The sequence below is a fragment of the Ipomoea nil genome, unplaced genomic scaffold, assembly GCF_001879475.1.
Source record: "Ipomoea nil cultivar Tokyo-kokei standard unplaced genomic scaffold, Asagao_1.1 scaffold1617, whole genome shotgun sequence".
Classification (NCBI taxonomy): Eukaryota; Viridiplantae; Streptophyta; class Magnoliopsida; order Solanales; family Convolvulaceae; genus Ipomoea; species Ipomoea nil.
The window spans coordinates 141,223-148,485 of record NW_017618045.1 but is presented as its reverse complement, the minus strand read 5'-3'; positions in this window follow the sequence as shown (position 1 = coordinate 148,485).

Genomic DNA, 7,263 nt, shown 5'->3' with positions numbered 1-7,263 from the left:
AGGAGATTTATCAGATAAGATAGGAGTGGGCATTTTATTGATTAGATAAACCGCAGTTTCAAAAGCATAATCCCAAAAACGAGATGGAACAGAGGATTGAGCCATTAATTCTAGTCCCGTTTCAACAACATGCCTATGCTTACGTTCTACCCTGCCATTTTGTTCATGAGTATACGCACAGGATTGCCTGTGACGAACACCTAAGGGCGCAAGAGTAGAACCAAGCTTTTTATATTCTCCCCCTAAATCAGATTGAAAAGAAATAATCTTGCGAGAAAAGGAACGTTCAACTAGTGACCGAAACTTATCAAATATAGCATACAAATCAAATTTAGCACGCATGGGATAATACCACATATAATGAGTGTAATCATCCACAAACAACACAAAATATTTAAAGCCAGACGCAGAAAGTAATGGCGCAGGGCTCCAAATATCTGAATAAATTAATTCCAAAGGATGCGTACTAGTAGTTTCGACACGAGACAAAGGAAACCGAGAAGATTTTCCTAATTGACAAGAGGAACAGACATTGGGAAGATCACTAGAATTAAATGTACCAACAGGCGAAGACGTTAAAATTTTACGTAAGACTCGAGAATGAGGATGCCCCAACCGCATGTGCCAAACGTAAGAGGACCGTGCAGCAACAAATGCAGCAGGGGAAGCAAAAAACGCAGGCCACGTGTAGAGACCCCCAGACGCATGTCCCTTAAAAAGAACATTCTTGGTCAAAATGTCTTTCACATAGAAACAGAGAGGGTGAAACTCAAAGAAAACATTATTGTCCTTTGCAAAACGCTGGACAGATAATAGAGAAGAAGAGAGACCAGGGACATGCAAAACATCATGTAACTTAAAAGACATAGAATCAGTAGCTAACGAAGTAGAACCAACATTAACAATAAGCAAACCTGTACCATTGCTGACTCGCAGAGTCTCCGAACCATCATAACTTGTCGCAGAGTCATCAAAGAAGAATCAGGCGTAACATGATTTGTAGCACCAGTGTCAGGGAACCACTGATGAGGACCGTTGGAATCACCATTATCACCAGAGACGGCCACATTAGCCTGAAAACTAGGAGCCCCTGAATAACGCCGAAATCAGTTGGCTCCCGTGTGACCAAAACGGTTACAAATTTGACACGGATCATCACAGCGCCAAAAACAATTGGTTCCCGTGTGACCAAAACGATTACAAATTTGACACGGATCATCATAACGCCAAACACAATTGGCTCCCGTGTGGCCGAAACCTTTACAAATTTGACACGGATCATCAATGTCACGTCGTTGACCGGACTGCTTCTCATACGGTGTATCTTGGTTTGATGCCATCGGCTACGACTACGAAGTGAGGAACATGGATGTTGGAAAAGAATACCCTAGCTAACTGATACCAGATGAGAATATAATTGTGTTGTATTAAAATGATAATGTCTGAGAGTACAGGGAGCGAATATATAGAGATCCTAGATAGAATCCTAGTGTAACACGAATAATATTCTCCTAGTCTAATATGGATAATTGAGTCCTAATAAATATATATAATTGTCACTTATTGTTCACACATTTGTGTATTAATATATAAATTAAATACGGAGTAATTGAATTTCAAATAGCTTCATATCATACAAATTGAAAATTTGTTATTATTTAAATTTAAATATAGCTTTTTTTATTCTCCAATAAAAAATAAAAAAATTTTGAAAAAAAAAAAACTATAGAGAGATGAAAAATGAAAATGTGTACTAATTAAACATCCCTCAATTATAACGATCGTTATTTGTGCGTGTATTTGGGTGTTTTGGAAAAATAAAAATAATTTTTTTTTTGAGTTAATGTTCATATGGGGTCTTCCGAGTATAATAATTTTGTCACGTTCAATTTGGTTTTAAACTTTCAAATTAACCATCCGTAGTCTTTCAACTTTCAAATTATTACCATCTGTAGTCCAAGTTAACTACTCATGATCCTTCAATTTTCGAAATTTAACCAATTTTAGCCCTCCTAGAATGATCATTAGTGATTAACTTGGACCATGAATGGTAAAACTTTGAAAGTCAAAGGACCACAAGTGGTCAATTTGAAAATTTTAAACTAAACGTAATAAAATCATTATACTCGGAGAACTTCATATAGTATTAAATCATTTTTTTTGCGCGTATGTTTAGACCTATTATATTTAGGCAATCTAATACGGAGTATATTATATCTATCCTAATTAAGCATGTTAAAATCTTGTCTCTTAATATTTTGTAAAAATATTTATATATTGATGGATGATGAATATAATGGATACTATTTACTAAATAGGCATATAGCCTAAATATGGATTGTGATTTTACAATGTAATTAAATCTTTCTATTAATTATCACTATAATGAATAATTGCATACCATAACAAATGATTACTAAAATGCTAAAAAGGGGATTAATATATATTAGCATGCCCTCCATTTCTTCCATTCCATTCCCCCAATTTCCTTAACCCTTGGCTTTAGCTTCTCAAATTTGTTCCTTCAATTCCCTCATGGAGCTCGATAACAAGTCCAAAAATGAAACCCCATTTTTGCCATTGACAATCAATGACTTGAAGGTTGAATTCATGAGTGATGGGGGTTTCTGCATAAACCCAAGGGAGTATTTGGATGGCATAGAGCCATTTGATTATGATGGGCAGAGGTTTTACCTTGTTGGGGCTTCATTTAACCCTGATTTATCAATCCCTTTGCACTGCTTTGACCCTTTTGATCCCATGGCAAGTGACAACTTTTCAACTGACTTAACCCCTTTTCTTCAACAAAGGGGTCAAAATGCCTTCAACTTTGCTCCTTTTTGTGGTGAATTCAGTGCTAGGAGTGGTGCAAATGAGAGGAGTTTTAGGGGTACCAATTCGAGATCGACGAGTCTGCAGCTCTTGAGCGCCGTTAATAGGTAAAAATGAAAATTTACTCAGATCTCTGTTTCGGTTTAATTTGAAATTTATTTTTCTAGGGTTTCATATGTATAGACTCGAAAGCAAAATAATTGTGTTTAGTTTTCATTTCTTTTCGCTCATAGGAGTCAAATAAATTACGTTACAGATAGGTAATATAATAATCAAAATATACACGATCTCTATTCCACTATAATTTGTATTTCTTTTGGTTTTCATTTGTCTAGGCTCAAAAGCAAATTAATTAGGGTTTAGTTTTCAATCCTTTTCGTTCATTAGAGTAAAATAAATTACGTTGTAGATAGGTAATAATTGAAATATACACAAATCTCTATTCCACTAGAATTTGCTCAAAAGCAAATTAATTAGGATTTAGTTTTCAATCCTTTTCGTTCATAGGAGTCAAATAAGCTGCAAATGGATAATAATCAAAATATACTCAATCTCTATTCCGCTCTAATTTTAAATTAATTTATTATTTTTCTTGGTTTTCATTTGTCTAGACTTGAAAGTAAATATTTTTTTTTTTTGAATAATTAGGTTTAATTTCCAATTTATTTCGATCGATTGTAGATGTCAAATAAAGAAGCGACATAACTATGCCAGCAAATTAAATATTTGAATTGGTAGTGGTGTCCAAACAGAATATGTATAATATTACATTGATTAAGAAAATTATATATACCAGAGAAATTAGAATTAATTAAGTCGAGTCAGAGGTGATGGTGCATGGGCAATCATTATCCGGTTCACCATGGTCCACACAATTACGTAGACTATGGTGATAAGTCATAAATATGTATATTGTCAAAGGAACGTATAGTAAAATTAAAATGATATTTTAATATTGTTATAATGAACATATTGTATATATAAAATGAAACTGAATAACAAAGTTGTATGTGTGGTCAAATCAACGTGTTTTGGAATTAAAATGATACTTTTGTGTTGTTATAAGGAACTTATTGTGTGTGTAAAATGAAATTGGATAGTGGACATATGAAATGTAATTACAATGATATTTCAGTGTTACGCAATGCTGCAAAAGGCGTTAGGCGGGTGCCTGAGGGCGTCTAGGCGCCTCCTAGGCGGTCGAGTAATTCGAGTATATCATCTCTACTTTTCTCACTTATTAGGGTTGTGAGTTGTTAGACTATTATAATTCCACAAACTATCCAACTACATATGTTAGATGGTTAGTTGAGTACATGGCTGGACTACTAGAGGAATATAAGATAGGAGTAACCGAACAAGCAAAAATACGTACCACTCGACTAAGTTGGGCGCCGACTCAGCCTAGTTGGACACCAACTAGGCAGAGTTAGGTGCCCAACTCAGCGCCTAGTTGGCCAGCCAACTAAAAGCCGCCCAAGCGGTCGCCTAGGACGATTTTTACAACACTAATAGAATTCATACCATAGTTTATATACTGCTACATAGACCATGGTCGATAGTAAAATTTGTGGTACGGTTCTCCCAAAAGATAAATTAGCAGTCCATAGCATTTCTTAGATAATTACATGAAACAAAAACAATATATATATATATATATATATATATATATATATATATATATATATATATATATATCAAGGTTGCAGTAGGCGCTAGGCGCTAGTCGGGCGGCCGGGCAGCGCCTAGCGCCTAGGCGGTCTAGGCGGCGCCTAGGCGGATTCTAGGCGGGGCTAGGCGGGCACCAAAAAAATTAAAAAAAATAGTGACAGACTTGTAGTTCGACAATTATAATGAGGTTGTTTTCAACGTTCACTCAAATAACACATCTAAATAAATGAAATAATGATAATTTATAAGTCATAATGTCATAATAATATTAAAATCAATAATTAATGAAAGACGACATCGGTCAAAATCAGTCAAAATCAGACAAAATCGGTCAAAATTGGTCAAAATCGGACGAAATCGGTCGACTCGGCCGAGTTGGCCGAGTTGACCGACTCGGCCGAGTTTGACCGCCCAGGCCGCCTAGCGGCCGCCCAGGCCGCCTAGGCGGCCGCCTAGGCAGCCGACCGAGTTTTGGCCGCCTATAGGCCAAAACTCCAAGGTAAGTGGCCGCCTAGCGCCTAGGCGGCTAGGCGGCCGAGTTTTACATCACTGATATATATATATATATATATATATATATATATATATATATATATATATATATATTTCATTTTTTGAAAATGATTTTAAAAACATAAGTATTAATATTTTTTTTATTGTATTACAAAATACAGCATTGTGTATGAAAATGAAAATAAAACAAAAGTAATACTATAATCTAATATACTATACCGACTCAAAATGAATGATATACTATACAGAGGGATCAATATGTAGTAAATTAGTAATCAAGAGCAACCAATATATATTATGTTGTCTGACAACATCTCTATTATTATTCTAAATGGATGGTCACCGTACAGTTACATACTCGAATGTGTATTTAAAATTAAAAAAAAAAAAGACATATATTACTTTGTGCCCATGGTTGTTTTGCTCTTTGTTGGATAACTTTTCTGACGGTAATAATGTTACCGGAAATATAATATAAGAGTAACGAATAAGAGAGTAACAATAGTTGTATTGCCTTTGTCTCAGTATAGAAAGTACAGTGTGTCCCCTGCTCAGCTGAGGGAAGTTCTATTTATGCTAGGTCCTAACGGTAACAACATGAAGAGACATCTTTGGGGGGCTGAGCTAACGACAAGAATATGAAGAGTCATGAATGAGGCGTTGAGGCTTTAACTCTCTCTCATCAATGGTGGCATCAAAGGTGGCTTCAATGACAATAAATGTGACACCTGTTGGATTCTAACCGTTGGAGTTCTGCCCGTTGGGTTCCCATGTGATGCTGAGTCAGATGCTCATTTGTGATCCGGGTCGGGTGCCAGCCCTATTATCCTGTCACCAGTCCCCCCTACTCCTGAGTCAACGGATGTGTTTGAGTTGACTTGGGAGTAAGGCTGAATCTATCTTGATCCTGTGTAGAATCCTGCTTGATTTAGGATATGTGATTTTATTTGATCCTGTGTATGTGATTTTATATATATTTTTTAATCACATATAATTTTATTTTATTTCTTATGCTAGCCGAGATAGGTTTTGGCCTAGGTTGGCAGAGGTGCGTGCCTCTGGCCGAGGCGTCGCCTCGACCGATCGTGACCGAGGCGTGCGCCTCGACCGATCTTGGCCGAGGCGTCGCCTCGACTGATCGTGGCCGAGGCGTCGCCTCGACTGATCGTGGCCGAGGCGTGCGCTTCGACTGATCGTGGCCGAGGCGTGCGCCTCGACCGATCTTGGCTGAGGCGTCGCCTCGACTGATCATGGCCGAGGCGTCGCCTCGACTGATCGTGGCCGAGGCGTGCGCTTCGACTGATCGTGGCCGAGGCATCGCCTCGACCGATCGTGGCCGAGGCGTCGCCTCGGCTGACCGTGGCCGAGGCGTCGCCTCGACCGATCGTGGCTGAGGCGTCGCCTCGACCGATCGTGGCCGAGGCGTGCGCCTCGACCGACCGTGGCCGAGGCGTGCGCCTCGGCCGACCGTGGCCGAGGCGTCGCCTCGACCGATCGTGACCGAGGCGTGGCCTCGACCGATCGCGGCCGAGGCGTCGCCTCGACCGACCGTGGCCGAGGCGTCGCCGACGCCTCGACCGATCGTGGCCGAGGCGTGGCCTCGACCGATCGTGGCCGAGGCGTCGCCTCGACCGACCGTGGCCGAGGCGTGTGCCTCGGCCGATCGTGGCCGAGGCGTCGCCTCGACCGATCGTGGCCGAGGCGTGCGCTTCGGCTGATCGCGGCCGAGGCGTAGCCTCGAACGATCGTGGCTGGGGCAGGCTCCGGCCTTTTTTATTTATTTATTTTTTTTTTTCTTTGGCCGAGACGGACTTCGGCGTTGGCCGAGGCGGGCGCCTCGGCCAACCATTGGCCGAAGCGCACCTCGGCCAACCATTGGCCGAAGCGCACCTCGGCCAACCCTTGGCCGAGGAGCACCTCGGTCAGACAGTGGCCGAGGCGTGCCTCGGTCAGACTGTGGCCGAGGCGGGCTCCTCGGCCGAACTTTGGCCGAGGCTTGCCTCGGCCATCCGAGTCGAGTCACGTCTCGGCCAACCTGTGGCCGGGGCGTGCGACTCGTTTTTTTTTTTTTTTTTTTTTTTTTGGAAACAACATGGGCGCACCACAAGCACGAGATACTATTCCAAAAGATTTCAGAATGCAAAGCGGGCGGACCGCGATTACCAAACACCAGTCCCAAACGACTACTAGAATATTAAGGAAAATACTTAATCAAATGTTCCTAGCTCCATACCCGATCGATTATCT